Here is a 22,026-nt window from a genome sequence, read left to right as displayed (position 1 = left end):
CCCCCCCCAAGTTAGGTTTGTTTCTTTTGTGGTGTGCTAAGTTAGGGAAAGCAGAACAGCAAAGGGTCCAGGGGCAGTTAGGGACAAACAAAGCATGCTTTTCTAAAAACTGACTTGGCTTTTGTTCCCTTTTTAGCATAGCGACACCTGGCAAGACAGAATCAGCGAAGGGTACAGTCTGCTAATCAAGGACAGAGGCTGGCATAGAGCTCGGCAGAGGACTTGCTAAGGGTAAATAGTTCAATCTTTTGTCTTTCTCCCCCCCCCCCCCAAGTTAGGTTTGTTTCTTTTGTGGTGTGCTGCTAAGTTAGGGAAAGCAGAACAGCAAAGGGTCCAGGGGCAGTTAGGGACAAACAAAGCATGCTTTTCTAAAAACTGACTTGTCTTTTGTTCCCTTTTTAGCATAGCGACACCTGGCAAGACAGAATCAGCGAAGGGTCCAGTCTGCTAATCATGGACAGAGGCTGGCATAGAGCTCGGCAGAGGACTTGCTAAGGGTAAATAGTCTAAATCTTTTGTCTTTCTCCCCCCCCCCCCACTCATCAAGGGTTGTTTTCTTGTCAGTCAGCATGCCATAACTGGCAATAATAAATATAATGATTAAAATTACATCAGTTACCATACAGTACAATGATATACATTCCAGTAAAAAAAAAAAAAAAATATGTTGCTATAGGCAACATCTCCATATGTAATAACCTGCACGTTAGTAAATGTACCTCAGAGATAAGTTGATAACAGGTATTGGAAATAACTACAAACTGATATACACCTAGAGATAAATACAGTAATACTTACTTATTCATCATGTTCCCCATTATGAAATGAAACAATAGTTTAATATTGAGATTCAGACACAAAAAAAGGTTGACACTCAGGTAGTCACAGGAAGAATACACAGTAAATGTTAATGTGGATGTATGAAAATTCAGTCACACTTCTAACTCATTCTTCTATGCATAATGGGGCCTAATTCATACCTGATCGCTGATGTGCAAAATCGCACAGCGACCGGTTATCGAATGTCTGTGCATGCATTTGCTACGCAAAACAGCAAAAGAATGGTGCAAAAACTTTGATTGCTAGGCATACACAATGACATACAGTATGCTGTATTCAAAGAGGTGTATTCATGAACAAACCACATATGCAGCAGTAACCTTTTTTTGGAACATATTGTAGCCTATGGGCTACAGACTGAAGCTGTAGTTCAGGTAGGATTCTCCAGAAACCTTTATAATGTATATACATATTATAAGGGCACGGTCGTGCCCTTATATTAAGGCTGAATCGAACAAACGGAATTCTCCCATAGGGAACTTCTGAGATGGGGGCATGGTGTTTGAGGGGCTACACCTCAAAACTGATTGGACGTACCGAGCTGAAATTTGGCATGGACGTGTAGAATCGTCACCCTCTGGTGCATGCCAAATTTCAGGGCAAAATAATAAAAAATGAGGAATTGAGAGTAAGCTAAAGTTCCAACTGTCAGTTTTTTTCTGCCACTCCCTCTGTGGCTTTTTGACATGGTTTTCCTATAGAGTGAATGAGGATTTTTTTGGGAAGGCATAACTCAGGATAGAGGACAAATTAAGACTTGGGGTTTGTTTTATTAGATAGAGTATGTCCCAGTGTAGTGCCTTTTGGGGTTGTGGTTTTTGAAAAAGTTATAGTTTTTTTTTAATTAAGTAAAATATGCCCCATTTTAAAGATAGGGCTTTTCAATTTGTTGCGCCTGCGCAGTGGCCGCCAGCAGGGGGTGAACATAGATGAGCTTGTCAAGTTGTGCACGAGGAGAGCACGGGAAGCAATGTCTCGTGCATGACGAGGACAGCTGCAGGCGGCGGGAGGACGAGAAGGAGGGAGCGTCTACAAGACCCGGAGGAGATCGCGGGACGTGATCGACGGAGGGAGCCTTACTGGGGAAGGAGAACGACGGAGCAGAAGCCGGGTCCCCTTCAGGAGTGTCAGCGGGAGGAGATAGCCGCAGCTCGGAGGAAGCCGGCAGGATGTATGCCATCCTTTCTTATTTTTCTTATACTTCTCCCGCCCGCCCTGTTGTGTCCGCCCGCCCGGCCGCCCTGCTGTGTCCGCCCGGCCGCCCTGCTGTGTCCGCCCGGCCGCCCTGCTGTGTCCGTCCCCCGCCTGCCCGCCCGCCCTGCTGTGTCCGTCCTCCGATGCTGTGCCCGGCCGGCCTGCTGTGTCCGCCCGCCCGGCCTGCTGTGTCCGCCCGCCCGGCCTGCTGTGTCCGTCCTCCGCCCTCCCTGCTGTCTACGCCCTGCTGTCTACGCCCATCCCCCCCCCGCCCTCCCTGCTGTCTACGCCCATCCCCCCCCCGCCCTCCCTGCTGTCTACGCCCATCCCCCCCCGCCCTCCCTGCTGTCTACGCCCATCCCCCCCGCCCTCCCTGCTGTCTACGCCCATCCCCCCCCCACCCTCCCTGCTGTCTACGCCCATCCCCCCCGCCCTCCCTGCTGTCTACGCCCTCCCTGCTGTCTACGCCCTCCCTGCTGTCTACGCCCTCCCTGCTGTCTACGCCCATCCCCCCCCGCCCTCCCTGCTGTCTACGCCCATCCCCCCGCCCTCCCTGCTGTCTACGCCGATCCCCCCGCCCTCCCTGCTGTCTACGCCCATCCCCCCCCCGCCCTCCCTGCTGTCTACGCCCATCCCCCCCCCGCCCTCCCTGCTGTCTACGCCCATCCCCCCCCGCCCTCCCTGCTGTCTACGCCCATCCCCCCCGCCCTCCCTGCTGTCTACGCCCATCCCCCCCGCCCTCCCTGCTGTCTACGCCCATCCCCCCCCGCCCTCCCTGCTGTCTACGCCCATCCCCCCCCGCCCTCCCTGCTGTCTACGCCCATCCCCCCCCCGCCCTCCCTGCTGTCTACGCCCATCCCCCCCCGCCCTCCCTGCTGTCTACGCCCATCCCCCCCGCCCTCCCTGCTGTCTACGCCCATCCCCCCCCGCCCTCCCTGCTGTCTACGCCCATCCCCCCCCGCCCTCCCTGCTGTCTACGCCCATCCCCCTCCGCCCTCCCTGCTGTCTACGCCCATCCCCCCTGCCCTCCCTGCTGTCTACGCCCATCCCCCCCGCCCTCCCTGCTGTGTACGCCCACCCCCCCGCCCTCCCTGCTGTGTCCGCCCATCCCCCCCGCCCTCCCTGCTGTGTACGCCCATCCCCCCCGCCCTCCCTGCTGTGTACGCCCACCCCCCCCGCCCTCCCTGCTGTGTACGCCCACCCCCCCCGCCCTCCCTGCTGTGTCCGCCCATCCCCCCCCGCCCTCCCTGCTGTGTCCGCCCATCCCCCCCCCGCCCTCCCTGCTGTGTCCGCCCATCCCCCCCACCCTCCCTGCTGTGTACGCCCACCCCCCCCGCCCTCCCTGCTGTGTACGCCCCCCCGCCCTCCCTGCTGTGTACGCCCCCCCCCGCCCTCCCTGCTGTGTCCGCCCATCCCCCCCCGCCCTCCCTGCTGTGTCCGCCCATCCCCCCCCGCCCTCCCTGCTGTGTCCGCCCATCCCCACCCGCCCTCCCTGCTGTGTCCGCCCCCCCCCCGCCCTCCCTGCTGTGTACGCCCATCCCCCCCGCCCTCCCTGCTGTGTACGCCCATCCCCCCCCCGCCCTCCCTGCTGTGTACGTCCACCCCCCCCCCGCCCTCCCTGCTGTGTCCGTCCATCCCCCCCCCACCCTCCCTGCTGTGTCCGTCCATCCCCCCCCGCCCTCCCTGCTGTGTCCGTAAACCCCCCTCCCCCCCCGCCCTCCCTGCTGTGTCCGTCCATCCCCCCCGCCCTCCCTGCTGTGTCCGTCCATCCCCCCCGCCCTCCCTGCTGTGTCCGTCCATATCCCTGCTGTGTCTGTCCATCCCCCCCCCGCCCTCCCTGCTGTGTCCGTCCATCCCCCCCCGCCCTCCCTGCTGTGTCCGTCCACCCCCCCCCCCCCCCGCCCTCCCTGCTGTGTCCGTCCATCCCCCCCGCCCTCCCTGCTGTGTCCGTCCATCCCCCCCGCCCTCCCTGCTGTGTCCGTCCATATCCCTGCTGTGTCCGTCCATATCCCTGCTGTGTCCGTCCACCCCCCCCGCCCTCCCTGCTGTGTCCGTCCATCCCCCCCGCCTTCCCTGCTGTGTCCGTCCATCCCCCCCGCCCTCCCTGCTGTGTCCGTCCATCCCCCCCCCGGCCTCCCATCCCCCCCGCCCTCCCTGCTGTGTCCGTCCATCCCCCCCCGCCCTCCCTGCTGTGTCCGTCCATCCCCCCCCGCCGCCCTCCCTGCTGTGTCCGTCCATCCCCCCCGCCCTCCCTGCTGTGTCCGTCCATCCCTCCCCGCCGTCCCCAGACGCAGCACCTGACACTCACACGGACCTGACACACACGCACACATTCACACGCAGCGCCTGACACACACAGTCGCGCAGCGCCTGACACACACAGACGCGCAGCGCCCGACACACACAGACGCGCAGCGCCTGACACACACAGACGCGCAGCGCCTGACACACACACAGACGCGCAGCGCCTGACACACACAGACGCGCAGCGCCTGACACATACAGACGCGCAGCGCCTGACACACACAGATGCGCAGCGCCTGACACACACAGACGCAGCACCTGACACACACACACACGCAGCACCTGACACACACAGCAGCACCTGACACACACACGCAGCACCTGACACACACACGCAGCACCTGACACACACACTCACGCACCTGACACATGCACTCACACGCAGCACCTGACATACTCACACGCAGCACCTGACACACACACACACACACATGCAGCACCTGACACACACACGCAGCACCTGACACACGCACACATGCAGCACCTGACACACGCAGCACCTGACACACGCAGACACGCAGCACCTGACACACGCAGACACGCAGCACTTGACATGCAGCACCTGACACACACACACACACACACACACACACACACGCAGCACCTGACACACACACACACACACAGCACCTGACATTCAGACATGCAGCGCCTGACACATACACGCAGACATGCAGCGCCTGACATGCAGCACCTGACAGACACACACACACCCACACACACAGACATGCAGCACCTGACACGCACACACACACACACAAATATGCAGCACTTGACACACCCACACACATACAGACATGCAGCACCTGACACACACACACACACAGGCAGCACCTGACACACACACACACACAGACGCAGCATATGACACTCACACGGACCTGACACACGCACACACTCACACGCAGCACCTGACACACACACACAGACGTGCAGCGCCTGACACACACAGGCACGCAGCACCTGACACACACACACAGACGCGCAGCACCTGACACACACACACACACAGACGCGCAGCACCTGACACAGACGCGCAGCGCCTGACACACACACACAGACGCGCAGCGCCTGACACACACACACAGACGCGCAGCGCCTGACACACACACACAGACGCGCAGCGCCTGACACACATACACAGACGCGCAGCGCCTGACACACACAGACGCGCAGCGCCTGACACACACACACACGCAGCGCCTGACACACGCAGCGCCTGACAGACACGCGCACTCACACGCAGCGCCTGACAGACACGCGCACACGCACTCACACGCAGCACCTGACAGACATGCGCACACGCACTCACACGCAGCGCCTGACAGACACGCGCACTCACACGCAGCGCCTGACACGCACGCGCACTCACAGGCAGTGCCTGACACGCACACACACTCACACGCAGCGCCTAACACACTCACACGCAGCGCCTGACACGCACATACTAGTGATGAGTGGGTTCGGTTCGTCGGAATCCGGACCCCCCGAACTTCACCCCTTTTACACGAGGCAGGTTCGAACCTTCCCGCCTTGCTCGGCTAACCCAAGCGCGCCCGAACGTCATCATCCCGCTGTCGGATTCTCACGAGATTCGGATGTCTGCATTCGTGGAAAGGGGTCCCATGTGTAAACATGGGACCCCTTTCAGTCCGTCTGGTCCGGGTGTTCGGTTTGTTGTTTTGCCAAGTACGTGGATTTAATCTGGAACCTGGATCAGGTGAGTATAATTATCTTTTATTTTCAGGTACCCGTGGATTCTACTTGGAGAAGAGGACCGACTGCTTCGTGTCAACATAGGTAAGTATGTGTGTGTCGGCAGGTGTGAAATAAAGTTATACTTTCACGGTGTCTGTGTCCTGTTTTTATTTGGGTATTTTTTTTCCAGTAGAACTACAGGTACCAGCGGGCCCGTTTTTCTCCCGCATGCTGGTACTTGTGGTTCTCAAAGTACCAGCTTGCGGGGGAGGCTTGCTGGGACTTGTAGTACTACTGGAAAAAACAATATTCTTTCAATTTTCTCAAGGCTATCAGCCTCCCATCCGCAGCCCTTGGATGGGGGGGACAGCCTCGGGCTTCACCCCTGGCCCTTGGGTGGCTGGGGGGGGGACCCCTTGATTGAAGGGGTCCCCACTCCCCCAGGGTACCCCGGCCAGGGGTGACTAGTTGGATATTTAATGCCACGGCCGCAGGGCACTGTATAAAAGTGACCCCCGGCTGTGGCATTATCTGTCCAGCTAGTGGAGCCCGATGCTGGTGTAAAAAATACGGGGGTCCCCTACTCTTTTTGTCCCCCGTATTTTTTGCACCAGCACCAGGCGCAGAGCCCGGTGCTGGTTTTAAAAATACGGGGGATCCCCTGTCCGTTTTTCCCCCGGATTTTTAGAACCAGGACCGGCTCGAAGAGCCCGAGGCTGGTTATGCTTTGGAGGGGGGACCCCACGCAATTTTTTTTTCCGGGTTTTTTACATTCCATTTAAAAAATAATAATAATCTTTTAAAAAATATATAAATAATACTTGTGCCTCCAAAAAAGAGAAACCAAGTACCTAATCCCTTCTAATATAGATATGCTATTACCAAAAAAACAACAACTTTTATTTATTAGATTCCGCCTGCAAAGTGTGACGGATTGAAAATGACGAATTTACTGTTTAAAAGCACTGTTGTCGAATTTACAAACTTCAATTGAATATACTTTTGTCGAATTGCTGCATTTGTACCATTGCAGAAAAGTCGAATTTGTCAAATGACGAATTTTAAAAAGTCGAATTTTGAAAGCCTGTAAGAATAGGCCCCGCCCCCTTCTTCACATCAGCCGTCCCCTTCTACCCCTGTACCTTGCTCTCTCCTGTCTGTGTTCTCTCCCGTCTGTAGGACTAGGCCCCGCCCCCTTCTTACCCTCCAGTGACTGCTCTCTCCTGACAAGTGGACCAGGCCTGCCCCCTACACGCTGCTGGTGTCTTCATTGTTACTTGGTCTGGAGCTCCGTTGGGGAGAGAACTCACGTGAGCTCATTAAGAATGAGGAACTGGGATGTGCACCTGACACACACGCACACACGCAGCACCTGACACACACGCAGCACCTGACACACACGCAGCACCTGACACACACGCAGACACGCAGCACCTGACACACACACACACACACACACGCAGCACCTGACACACACACACGCAGCACCTGACACACACACACACGCAGCACCTGACACGCAGCACCTGACACACACACACACGCAGACATGCAGCGCCTGACACACACATGCAGCACCTGACAGACACGCACACACAAAGACACGCAGCACCTGACACAAACACGCAGCATTTGACACACACACGCAGACACGCAGCACCTGACACACAGACATGCAGCGCCTGACACACGCAGACATGCAGCACCTGGCACACACATGCAGCACCTGAAAGACACACACACACACACACACAGACATGCAGCACCTGACACACCCACACACACAGACATGCAGCACCTGACACACCCACACACATACAGACATGCAGCACCTGACACACACACAGGCAGCACCTGACACATATATACATGTGGCATTTAACGCACGCACAGCACCTGACACACAATCATATACACACGCAGCACCTGCTACTCACACATATATACACATGCAGCACCTGCCACTCCCACATACATGAACAGCACCTAACACACACATATATACATGCAGCACCTGACACACACATACACGCGCAGCACCTGACAGTCGCACACATGCAGATGCGACACCTGACACAAACACATACACTCTCAACACCTGACACCCACGTGGCAGCTGACGCATACAAATGAAGCCCCTGAGATACACACATATACACGTGCAGCACCTGAGACACACACACACACATGTATGTACACGCGCGGCTCCATTCACACATATACGTACGTACACGCGCGGCACCTGACACACACACACACACACACACACACACGTACATACACGTGTGGCACCTGACACACACACACGTATGCACACGCGTGGCTCCTGACACACATACACACATGTACGTACACGCGCGGCTCCTGACACACACACATACACATATATGTACGTACACGCGCGGTTCCTGACACCCAAACACATGTACATGCGCGGCTCCTGGCACACACACACGTACACGTGCGGCACCTGACACATACACGCGTGTACGTACACACATGCACAGCACCTGACATACACATGTAGGTACGCGCCACCTGACACACACACACGTACACGCACGACACCTGACACACGTACGTACACGCACGGCACCTGACACACACGTACGTGCACGCACGGCACCTGACGCACACGTACATACTAGTGATGAGTGGGTTCGGTTCGTCGGAATCCGAACCCCCCGAACTTCACCCATTTTACACGGGTCCGAGGCAGGTTCGAACCTTCCCGCCTCGCTCGGCTAACCCGAGCGCGCCCGAACGTTGTCATCCCGCTGTCGGATTCTCGCGAGATTCGGATGTCTGCATTCGTGGACATGGGACCCCTTTCAGTCCGTCTGGTCCGTGTGTTCGGTTTGTTTTGCCAAGTACGTGGATTTAATCTGGAACCTGGATCAGGTGAGTATAATTATCTTTTATTTTCAGTTACCCGTGGATTCTACTTGGAGAAGAGGACCGACTGCTTCGTGTCAACATAGGTAAGTATGTGTGTGTCGGCAGGTGTGAAATAAAGTTATACTTTCACGGTGTCTGTGTCCTGTTTTTATTTGGGTATTTTTTTCCCAGTAGAACTACAGGTACCAGCGGGCCCGTTTTTCTCCAGCATGCTGGTACTTGTGGTTCTCAAAGTACCAGCTTGCGGGGGAGGCTTGCTGGGACTTGTAGTACTACTGGAAAAAACAAAATTCTTTCAATTTTCTCAAGGCTATCAGCCTGCCATCCGCAGCCCTTTTATGGGGGGGACAGCCTCGGGCTTCACCCCTGGCCCTTGGGTGGCTGGGGGGGGGACCCCTTGATTGAAGGGGTCCCCACTCCCCCAGGGTACCCCGGCCAGGGGTGACTAGTTGAATATTTAATGCCACGGCCGCAGGGCACTGTATAAAAGTGACCCCCGGCTGTGGCATTATCTGTCCAGCTAGTGGAGCCCGATGCTGGTGTAAAAAATAAGGAGGACCCCTACTCTTTTTGTCCCCCGTATTTTTTGCACCAGGCGCAGAGCCTGGTGCTGGTTTTAAAAATACGTGGGATCCCCTGTCCGTTTTCCCCCCGGATTTTTAGAACCAGGACCGGCTCGAAGAGCCCGAGGCTGGTTATGCTTTAAGGGGGGACTCCACGCAATTTTTTTTACGGGTTTTTCACATTCCATTTAAAAAATAATAATAATCTTTTAAAAAATATATAAATAATACTTGTGCCTCCAAAAAAGACAAACCAAGTACCTAATCCCTTCTAATATAAATAGATATGATATTACCAAAAAAGAAAACTGCAAAAAAAACATGTTTTTACATTTTTTTATTAGATTCCGCCAGCAAAGTGTGGCGGATTGAAAATGACGAATTTACTGTTTAAAAGCACTGTTGTCGAATTTACAAACTTCAATTGAATATACTTTTGTCGAATTGCCGCATTTGTACCATTGCAGAAAAGTCGAATTTGTCAAATGTCGAATTTTTAAAAAAATCGAATTTTGAAAGCCTGTAAGAATAGGCCCCGCCCCTTTCTTCACATCAGCCGTCCCCTTCTACCCCTGTACCTTGCTCTCTCCTGTCTGTGTTCTCTCCCGTCTGTAGGACTAGGCCCCGCCCCCTTCTTACCCTCCAGTGACTGCTCTCTCCTGACAAGTGGACCAGGCATGCCCCTACACGCTGCTGGTGTCTTCATTGTTACTTGGTCTGGAGCTCCGTTGGGAAGAGAACTCACGTGAGCTCATTAAGAATGAGGAACTGGGATGCTTTAATTTTATTGTGAGTAGTGTAGTGTGGTGATGTAGTATGTTGTATGGGGGGTATAGTGTAATTATGAAGTGCAGCATATGGGAGGGCTATAGCATAGTGATGTAGTGTGGCATATGGGGGGTGGTAGCGCATAGGCGTGCGTACAGGGGGTGCCTGGTGCGCACAGGCACTCCCTAATGTCCAGCACCGCTGCACGCCACGCTTGCTGTAGCACAGTGATCACTGAGTGTGTGATCGGTGGAGCCTAGCCTGCAGCTCATTTCCGTACCTCCCACCACCGATGCGCCCGCCCCCCCTCTGCCTGCTGCTAATACTATGCTGAGTGCATTAGTTGGCGGCCTCACTGGGGGGACTGGCGTCACCTTGCAATGTGACTTGGTGATGTCCGCCCATGCTCTCCTCCCGCCCACCTGTGCTTTCCTCCCGCTGCGGTCTCTCAGTCCTAGTGTGCCGCGGCCGCCACACCACTGGGGACTGGGAGCCGCCGGCAGACACATTCTGCTGAGACTTACTTGTCAGTGCGGGTTCCGGACGGCAGGCGGCGGGTGGGAGGGCAGACGGGGAGCAGGTGTCACAAGGAGTGTGTGGGTAACTAATTCACAATACTTCCGCTCAACGTGGCACTGCTGGTCCTTCATCTCCCATGTCTCTTCACCAGGTGGCGGGCGGCCCGGAAATTAAGTGATGTGTTGTGCAGCAGTCAGTGTGAAGTGACTGTGAGTAACACTGGTGGTGCTGATGATGCTGCTGCAGAATCGGGAAGCAATTAATTCATAAATATAATGTACTCTATCAATGTATTATACATACATAAACATGGACATACGTGTATTTGTGTATACATGTATATACATGAGTGTGTGTGTGTATGTATATATATGTATATATATATATATATATATATATATATATATATATATGACTTGGGGTTTGTTTTATTAGATAGAGCATGTCCCAGTGAAGTGCCTTTTGGGGTTGTGGTTTTTCAGAAAGTTACAGGTTTTTTTTAATTAAGAGAAATATGCCCCATTAGAGATCGGGCATTTCAATTTGTTGCGCCTGCACAGTGGCCGCCAGCAGGGGGTGTATTAGAGTGCCTTCACTTGAGAGCCGCAATATGGCCGCCTTCTCCCCGGTTATTCTGTAAATAGGAAAATAACCTCACAGGTTCACATAGGGCAGAGTTGCCACCACTAGTGCAGGGCTGTAACGTACAGTACTAAGGAAAAGCCATATACTAAAGCGGCACGGTGACCTCACCCCTCTCAGAGATACCAGGGCGCAGCACACTGTACGGGGTACACTTGGTACACACACCTGTTAGCTCAGGGCAGCACTATAGGACCCTCCTGTAATGCTGTGCTGGAGGCGTGTAGTGATCAGGGCACTGGGAGACTGGCTGGCTGGTCTCCGTCTCTGCTGCCTATAGAACTTCCACCTCTGTTATATATCAGGGCTGCTCTCCTGTGTGTTCTCTTCCTCTCCTACTTCACACTGGAACTAGCCGCCCAGAGAACGAGAGGGCAGCGGCTGACATCAGAGAGGGTGCAGCAATCTGTGTGGGCAGAGCCCCTCACAGCAAGGTGTCCTTTTGCTGTGCCCCATGTAATCACTGTGATCCATACAGACTCTCACCCTGGTAAGCTCTCTATTTATTATTTATTTTTGTACACTGCAGCATGCTCGAGGGAAGGGAGCAGGCACCCCCCCACCCCCACCCCACCGCCACTACTCCTCCGCCAGCATCACTGCCGAGCCGGTCAGTGTTCCGGTGGCAATGAGCAGTAGGCAGCCACCAGCAACAACAGCCAGGAAGCTGTTACTCCCGGCAGCAGTAGCGTCAAGCTGCAATTCAGCCAGCGGCACGATGATCCGGGAGACAGTGGCAGCACAGGGAAGCAGTACCCCCTCCAATCGCAGCACCAACCTGGAGACTGAGGCAGCAACCCACCCACCCCCAGCAGCAGCACCACCCTGATGATAGGTAAGATGCATTTTGGTGTCACAAGAAGGTGGCCGGAGTAGTGGCTGGCTGTGGTCACACCCCGGGCAAAAGTGATAGTGATTTCAGTGTTCCCTTGCGCGGGGATTGGATGTGTAGATGTATGGAGGCTATGTTTGTATAGATGTGAGCGGCAGTGTGCGGATGTATGAGAGCGGCAATGTACGGCTGTATGAGTGCGATGGTGTGCGGCTGTAAGAGTGCGATGGTGTGCGGCTGTAAGAGTGCGATGGTGTGCGGCTGTAAGAGTGCAATGGTGTGCGGCTGTAAGAGTGCAATGGTGTGCGGCTGTAAGAGTGCAATGGTGTGCGGCTGTAAGAGTGCAATGGTGTGCGGCTGTAAGAGTGCGGCAGTGTGCGGCTGTAAGAGTGCGGCAGTGTGCGGATGTATGAGAGCGGGGTTGTACGGATGTATGAGAGCGGCAGTGTATGGATGTATGAGAGCAGCAGTGTACAGTTGTGTGAGAGCGGCAGTGTATGGATGGCAGCATCATGGGGAGGGATGTCAGAATGCTGTTATAGGGTTCCTAATACAAAATGGAATCCGTATAGTGGGCGGGGCTGCACCATGGCACCACGTTGGGCTTGATGGGCAGGTAGTGCGGCAAGCACACCCAAATTGGCGTCTGACGTCGCCCGCAGTCCACACTGTTGTGAGGAGTCAGAGTTAATTTTGACTGTGTAGTGTACTCACAGAGGACCTACCGCGCGTCCCCTCCTCGCATCTGAGCAGCAGGTCAGTCTCTTATTTTCTTTTTAATCAGGAGAGGCCGAGTGAACTCTGAGCAGGGGGGCAGAGCTACATGGGACCCAGAGGGGCTGCTGTGCTGTCAGAGAGGAAGAGAGAGATGAAGCTACTGCAGATCCCCAGCTGATTGTGAGGTGCCGGGTTGAAGGGTGATGTGATCACCCTTCTCCCTCGCTGCAGCTGGGGACCGCATCTAGGCTTCCTCCATCGAGTGCATGCGGCGCAGCAGTGGGCGGCGTGTAATGAGTTTGTCTGACTCATTATACTGCTGCCTGTTGTGGACACCTCCGTCCGTACGGACTGGTGTACATGCCCAGCACAGAGGTGACAGTGTTGGTAGAAGTGCTGCCCAGCTCTGACCCTGCAGGCCTCCCTGATCTGGCTGCGGCCGCTGCTGCTGTGGCCTGAAACCCCTGCCGGTCCCCTCCATAGACTTCCGCCTGGCCAGCGCTGAGGTACTAGGGGTAGCCCAGCTGCGGGAAGGGTATGTCTCTGGCTTTCTCTCCGGCAGGGGAAGGTGACAGCGGCGGAGGAAGTGCTGCCCACCTCAGACACTACAGGCCTCCCCGATCCAGCTGCGGCCACAGCTGATGCTGCCAGAACCCCCTGCTGGTCTCCTTTGTTGACTGCCGCATGGCCAGTGCTGAAGTACTGGGGGTAAGCCAGCTACGGGAAGAGTGTCTCTGCCTCTGGCTCTCTCTCTCTGGCAGGGGAAGGAAGGGCTGATTCTCTGGCACAACAGGGAGGGCTGGGCTGCAGGAACACAGCACTGGAAGAAACAGGAGGCCGAACTCATGACCAAAAAGTGAGCAGTGCAGTGATCAGCCCCCTAGTCTTTCCCTCTCTCTGGGTGCAGAGCTGTATTCTACAGAGAGAGCTGGGATGGGAAGAAGGGGAACGGCACTTGACATACACATACACGCGCAACCTGACACACACATACACGTGCGGCACCTGACACACACACACGTAGCATCAGACACAATAAAATAAACATGCAGCACCTGACCCACACATACACGCGCAACACCTGACACACACACATATACACGTGCGGCACCTGACACACACACGTAGCATCAGACACAAATAAACATGCAGCACCTGACACATGCATATACACGCAGCACCTGACACATACATATACACGCACACCATCAGACACACACAAACACATGCAGCACCTTACTCACACACACATAGACACGTGTAGTACCTGACGCACACACATGTACACGCGCAGCACCTGACGCACACTCATGTACACACGCAGCACCTGACGCACACTCATGTACACACGCAGCACCTAATGCACACTCATGTACACACGCAGCACCCGACGCACACTCATGTACACGCGCAGCACCTAATGCACACTCATGTACACGCGCAGCACCTGATGCACACATGTACACGCGCAGCACCTGACACAGACATACGTATTCATGCACAGCACCAGACCTACCCTTGTACACACGCGGAGCACCTGATACTCACACACATATACACCCGCAACACCTGACACACATACACGTGCGGCAGCTGACGCATACACACGCACCATCAGACACACTCGTATATACACGCAGCACCTGACACATACACACACACACAGGAGCTGATACACAGGCAGCACCTGACACACACACATACACACACATATACACGCGCAGCACCTGACACCACGCACTCACACGTACAAGCAATGCATTTCACGCTTACCTCCAGCCTCAGTCACAGGCTGCTGCCGCCTACCCCCCTCCCTGCATCAGCTGCAAAGGCAGCAAAATATTTTGACCAAAGTCTAAAGGCCCATACACATTAAACGATGTCGCTCTGTGAGCGACATCATCTAATGTTTCCCCCGGCCGGCCGGCGGCCAACTGTACACGCTGAGCGATATGACCGCTCATATCGCTCAGTGACGTCACGCCCCCGCCAGCCCTGCATGAAGGTCGTGGACGACAGTCCACATCCTTCATGCATGACCTACCGACAGCGACGATTGTTGCCGACCCGCGGGGCCGCGCATCGTTCGTCGCTGGCGGCATACACACTTAACGATAAAACGAGCGACATCGCTCAAGGAGGGGGAAAATGAGCGACGTTGCTCATTAAATCGTTAAGTGTGTATGGACCTTAAACAATTCGGTTTGGTTAATAAAATAATTTTGCACAGAACAGTGATGTTATACGAACATTTTCATTAAACATTTAAAAAATCAAATGTTTATTCTTACAGTGAAATTTTACATTTCTGAATAAAAAGAATAAATTTAAAAAAAGCGATGAAATTCCATAGACAAAAAACCTTACGGTTTCACATGTCCCATTAAGGCTTCTTAGACATGATCGAAATTTCAGAAACCTGTTGTAACTCTTCCACTCAAACTCCAAAAAGCAATGAAATTCCGATCATTAAGGCTGACGCCTTAATGGACGTGTTCCTTGCGCAATACAGATATGGTATGCCATCACAGCCTGTGGGTAAGTGCAGATTCAGCACTCTCACAGAGTGAGATTGCTGTCACTCACACAATGGTGGAGCTGCTAATTCACAGATTTGTGTGCTCATTGTAATACACACATGCAGTCTATGCAACTGAAGGTCTGAGCGGAAGACAAAGCTGCTCAGATGAGGTAAGAGTGTTGTTGATTGGAGGGAGGAGAGCGGTGTGGATGGGGGAACAGAAGTGTGTGGATAGAGTTGAACACTAAGCAGCACTGATGGGGGGACAAAGAAACACAGGGGGTAATTCAGACCGCAGCAGCAGCAATCGCAGTCTGAATTAGTTTGTGAGGTGCGCACGTGCAATGGCCGCACTGCGCGTGCGTACCCCAGGAGCCCAGTGAGATGCTATCAGCATCTCACTGGCTGCGATCACCCTGCCTGATTGATAGGCAGAGGTGGTTGCGGGGAAGGAGGGGGGCGTGCAAACAGCGTTAGCATGCCATTGGCAGGGCATGGTCTGCACAACGGAGGTGTTTCCAGACCACTGGGGGGTGGGCTGTAGCGGTTATCCCCCTGCCAAGAGCACATGATCCACGAAATTTACCTTCAGGATGTCAGCTACATGAATGGGGTAAGAGTGGTGTGGATAGGGGGTAGATTAAGCAGCAAGTATGGGAAGGGAGACAGAGCGGTGCAGATGGGTTGAAAACACTGGCATGGATGGGTAGAAAACTGGTGCAGATGGGAGAGAAAATAGTGTGCCATGTACTGAAGGAGGCAGAGTGACGTTGAAGAAGGAAACACTGAGCAGCACAGAGAGAAGGGAACGGTGGTACAGACAAGGCACAGGTGGGGAAAGACAGATGGTGCAGATAAGTTAGTACAGACTAGCACAGATGGGAGAACACAGCAGTAGGGATTGGGGAAGACAGGGCAGCATGGGGGTGTATAGGGGAAGTAAGTGTAGATGCATAGACCGTAGATAGGGTATTATAGTTTTAGCAATTAACCAAGATGTTTGAGGGAGCTAAATGTGTATACTATGTGAGATGGATGTATGGAGTCAGAAGGATGTTGTAACAAGGTGGGATGGTTGTGGTGACCGAATGGGATGGTTGTGGGCACTGTGTGGGATGGGAGCACCACAAAACTGCTCAGACCTTCAGTTGCATAGACTGCATGTGTGTATTCCAATGAGCACACAAATCTGTGAATTAGCAGCTCCACCATTGTGTGAGTGACAGCAATCTCACTCTGTGAGAGTGCTGAATCTGCACTTACCCACAGGCTGTGATGGCATACCATATCTGTATTGCGCAAGGAACACGTCCATTAAGGCGTCAGCCTTAATGATCGGAATTTCATTGCTTTTTGGAGTTTGAGTGGAAGAGTTACAACAGGTTTCTGAAATTTCGATCATGTCTAAGAAGCCTTAATGGGACATGTGAAACCGTAAGGTTTTTTGTCTATGGAATATATATATATATAATCAAATTTGTACTCCGGCGGCACTCACTCAGGACTTGTACAGCAAATCAATAAAGCAGAGACAACGCTCTTAACTTAGTTAACGTTTCAGATTTATATCTTTCGTCAGAACAGCATATACACAATAATCCACGTACCTTTATACCCTTCACCATCACCCGTGCACTGTATCCCAGGCTCGTCCACGCCGGCGGGGGACGGATGACGTCATCAACCTGCACCACTCTCCCAGACGCTCCTCCCCGTCGACGTCCCGGTTGCCATAGGGACCATCTATAAACAACAAGAGTGCAATATACATTATACCACGTCTCCAGTAAAAACGCTGGAATCAGCTACCAAGTTACGCATGACTAACAATCAATCATAATAAGTTTCAAGTATAAAATCATTTTGACCTATATATTATCCACTTTTAATCTATAAAACAGTTTAAGCTAAAATGCTCATTAAGCCCACCTGGGGTAACTGTATTTAAACGGTGTATCCACCTGGCTTCCCGCTGTAATAACAACCTACCTCTATCGCCACCGCGAATATTTTTAGGTTGTTGGTCAATGATTTTATATTTGAGGGTTGCCAACCCATGTCTAAACTTGGCAAAATGCCTGGCCACTGGTTGTGCCTGGCTCTGTCCCTCAATAGCTGCACGGATCGCGGACCTATGCATGGCCATTCTCTCGCGAAATTGTCGTGTGGTTTTACCCACATAAAAAAGCCCACATGGGCATCTTATATAATAAATCACATGGGTACAAGTACACGTCAGAATTTTGTCTATTTTTATGAACTTCCCCGTATGGGGATGTGAAAAACCAGGGCCCACCTCCATGTAGCTGCAAGTTGTGCAGCCCACACATATGTAACACCCTGGTTTTTTAGTCAAAAATGTAGTTTTCTGGATAGGTCGAAAAGAAGAAATGTCATTATGTACCAAGTAATCCTTCAGGTTCCTATTCCTAGTATAACTAGGCAATAGGGACATATCCTTGAAGGTACTTGTTTCCTTATCCGATGCAATGATTGACCAGGCTTCCCTCGTATGTTTAGATATTTCACCACTAATAGTTGTAAATCTCTGAACAAAGGGGATTTTATACTGCGTCTTATCTGATTCCAGCGTTTTTACTGGAGACGTGGTATAATGTATATTGCACTCTTGTTGTTTATAGATGGTCCCTATGGCAACCGGGACGTCGACGGGGAGGAGCGTCTGGGAGAGTGGTGCAGGTTGATGACGTCATCCGTCCCCCGCCGGCGTGGACGAGCCTGGGATACAGTGCACGGGTGATGGTGAAGGGTATAAAGGTACGTGGATTATTGTGTATATGCTGTTCTGACGAAAGATATAAATCTGAAACGTTAACTAAGTTAAGAGCGTTGTCTCTGCTTTATTGATTTGCTGTACAAGTCCTGAGTGAGTGCCGCCGGAGTACAAATTTGATTACATGCACGAAAGTGACGGAGGGCACCCGGGCGTACTACATTTAAGACAGTGAGTGCCGGTAATTTGTCTTAACTATATATATATATATATATTTATATATATATACTGTATACTGTATCTGTATCTATATCCATTACTACTGTAGTGTGTGTTTAGATTCTGTGGTTAAAGTGAGCAGCAGTTGATGTGTATTCAGACTAAAGTGGATTAAGTCTTTTTTTTGTAGTGAAAGGAGACGTCTTTATTGTTTAGAAATACAGTGCCTGCATAGATGGCCTGTGACTTGGGGGAGGGTTGCCATGCAATCTGTTATGAATGACATTTCTTAGCAAACAGAAAACCCTCCTGTTTTTAAAATTATATATACTGTATATATATATATATATATATATATATATATATATATATATATATATAGGCTCTCTGTGTAATATTTAAGCAATGTGATCACAGGCCATTGGGGTTGGTGAGTGCAGGTGTGCACCCTATTTCTGGGTATGGCGAGTGCGGTGTTTCCCCGTATATGTAGATAGATAGATAGATAGATAGATAGATAGATAGATAGATAGATAGATAGACAATACATATAATATTTTACTAAATAAAACTATGTGAAATACAGGCATGCAACAATAGAACCAAGCACACTAGTGCAGGCCTGGCCAACCTGTGGCTCTAAAGATATAGTGAAACTGCACATCCCAGCATGCCCTGCCATGGTTCTAGCATTTATTAAGAGCAAAAGTTTGGCAGGGCATGATGGGACGTGTAGTTTCACTACATCTGGAGAACCACAGGTTGGCCAACCTGCACTAGTGCAATTTATATATATATATTATAATTGTCAATAATAAAGCTATGTGCCCTATAAGTCCAGAATATATATATATATATATATATATATATATATATATATATATGTACAGATAGCTGCACATGTATCCTCCTTTTAAACCTTAAGTGCCTCACATTAACTAGTTGCCCTGGACTGACCTTTAAGGTTAGGAGTCCAGAGAGAAAGAAGATACTCTTATTAATGTGTCAATGCGATCTGCATAGTGTACACGATTATGGGGAGCCAATGTAGTCCTATCCTTTTATAAGGAAGCTTACCATCCTTGTTTGATATTTGTAAAAAGCTGAAATTAGTTCATCCAATTGGATGAAGTCTCAGATTGTCAAAGGAGGATACATGCATATCTGTACAAATATCTTTAAAAAAATAAGTATTCTGAAAATGCTAAAGTCCCTACATTGTTAGGGTACCTTCATGTTGATTTGTCCATGAATCCTGCAAAATGGGTGTCCAAAGTGCTTTGGGGTCCCCAGCTGGAACAAGCCAATTATTTGAACCTTGCATAACTTTGGGGACCAACAACTGCAGTATAACCTGAGGGCCCAGGTTCCACAAAATGTGTATGTATTATCACCCATATGACCTCTAGTGGCTCCTTCAAATATGGGGTTCTTAGCTCTTAAGTACTGAACAGTGAATCCCTGGGCACTTATTGCAACTATAAGCTTGTTGCCTTGATGTTCATTCAAACAGGGGTTTGTATAACTAGTTGCCCTGGACTGACCTTTAAGGCTAGGAGTCCCAAGGAATAAGGGGTCACTCATATTAATGTGTCAATGCTATCTGCATAGTGTACACAATTATGGGGAGCCATTCTAGTCCTATCATTTCTAAGGAAGCTTACCATCCCTATTTGATATTTGTGAAAAGCTGAAATTAGCTCATCCAATTGGATGATGATTTAGCTTTGCACATGCATCCTCCTTTTAAACTCTGAGTGCCTCACATTGGCGATCCCATAGTGATACAGGAACAGACTCAAAGGGCAATATTTACTAATATTCATGTTTGAGTCAGTTTGTGTAGTGTTTAAACTCGTTTTGTATCGGGTGCATTTTCATGCAACTTTTTGAATCCATATACGCAAAGTTACGAAGCAGTCGACTTTATGGTTTTCGTGTTTTCCGATGTCGATGCCAGTCGTTTTTTTTTGGCACATTTACGGCCGTCATTGTCGTTTGCGTACGTGTTTTTGTTGTATTTGCTGTTTTTTTTCCTAAGTTAAACGCGGCAGGGTTTTTTTTTCCTGCGGCCGCATTTTCACTTTCAGTTTCGATTTTCATCCCCGTCCGTGATTGGTTGTGTTTCAGATGGTAGGAGTGTCTGTGCGCAACCATATAAATACGCCCCAAACCGTCCGCACCTCGTGGGTTTAGTTAGTGGTGAGGAGGAGGGAGGTTGTGCTGTGGAGGTAGGTGATTTTGTGGTTTGAAGAGGAGTGGTGGTAGCGATTTCTGAGTGTGGTATTGTGTTTGAAAGTCGTCTTGTCATTCTTGTTGTCTTGTATTTTGTGGTTTTGTCTCATTTTTAGTCCAAGTTATTTTTCTTTATAGTCCCTTGTCAGTGTGTGTGTGTGTGTGTGTGTGTGTGTGTGTGTGTGTGTGTGAGTTGTGTAGTGGTAGTGGAGGAGTGTGTTGTTTGTCTTTTTTTTTCCTGTGTTAACTGTTTAGACACACAATTATGTGTGACTCAGAGGTGGAGGGTGTGAGTGAGGGGGAGGAGGTCGGTCAGGTGGAGGAGGTGAGGGTTAGTGAGGTTAGTGAGGTGGAGGAGGTGGGTGAGGTTGCTGCAGCAGCCTCAAGTGATAGTGACAGTCAGAGTGCTCCGCAGCCACGCACCACTACTAAGACTAGGCGGAATGTTAAGTTTAGTTTTGCTGAAAATGTGGCATTGGTGCGTGAGCTGATGAAGTATCAGAGGCAGCTATTTGGCCCTGAGTCCGCCAAGGTGCCAACACGGAGGAAGACGGTGTTGTGGGCGAAAGTAGTTGCTGCTGTCAATAGTGAGGGGGTGGTCAAGCGGACGGAGGACACATGCCGCAAACGGTACTATGACATAAAGCGACGTGTCAAGTCCAAAATGGCCAAGGAGGCCAAGTCGGCTCGGAAAACCGTTGGTGGCCAGCCCTATATTGCAAGTTATTTGGAGTATGAGGAGCCCATGCGGAGTGTAATACCTCCAGAAGTTGTCTCTGCAACCCATGTCTGGGATTCAGATAGGCCCAGGAAGAATGGTGAGCATGTGTATTTGCATTTTTTTTTTAATGTTTTATTTTGTAATGTGTGTCATGTGACGTTGCATATTACTCCCATCTTCAAGTGTGTGTCAGCAAATACATTGTTTTGGGTCATGTTTTAGATAAAAGCCAATGTAACATCTTACTTTATTGTATGTCATGTGTTTTTCAGACAGATATTTAGCATGTGTAGTTTGGACTTGGTGTGTCTCTGAATTGTCCTGCAATAATGTTTTCCTTTTGGGCGTTTTTTTCGTAAAAAATTATGACTATGTTTTATATATAAGTGATCCATGTTTTTTTTTTTCAAAAAAGTCGTTGTCATGTTAGAGGCTGGAGTACTGGAAAGTGGTTTGTAAACCACTTACATGTGTAATGTCATCTTTAGAGAATGTTATGTATTTATTTTTTTAAAATATTTTTTTTTTTTGCTTGTATTTGTACCGTGACACCCTACTGCATTTTTTATTTTTTTTTAAATTGCTGCATTTTGTTTTTGCTCATATAGTGGTAATGTGTCT

This window comes from Pseudophryne corroboree, chromosome 8, assembly GCF_028390025.1.
Source record: "Pseudophryne corroboree isolate aPseCor3 chromosome 8, aPseCor3.hap2, whole genome shotgun sequence".
NCBI classification, from domain to species: domain Eukaryota; kingdom Metazoa; phylum Chordata; class Amphibia; order Anura; family Myobatrachidae; genus Pseudophryne; species Pseudophryne corroboree.
This window is presented reverse-complemented; position numbering follows the sequence as displayed.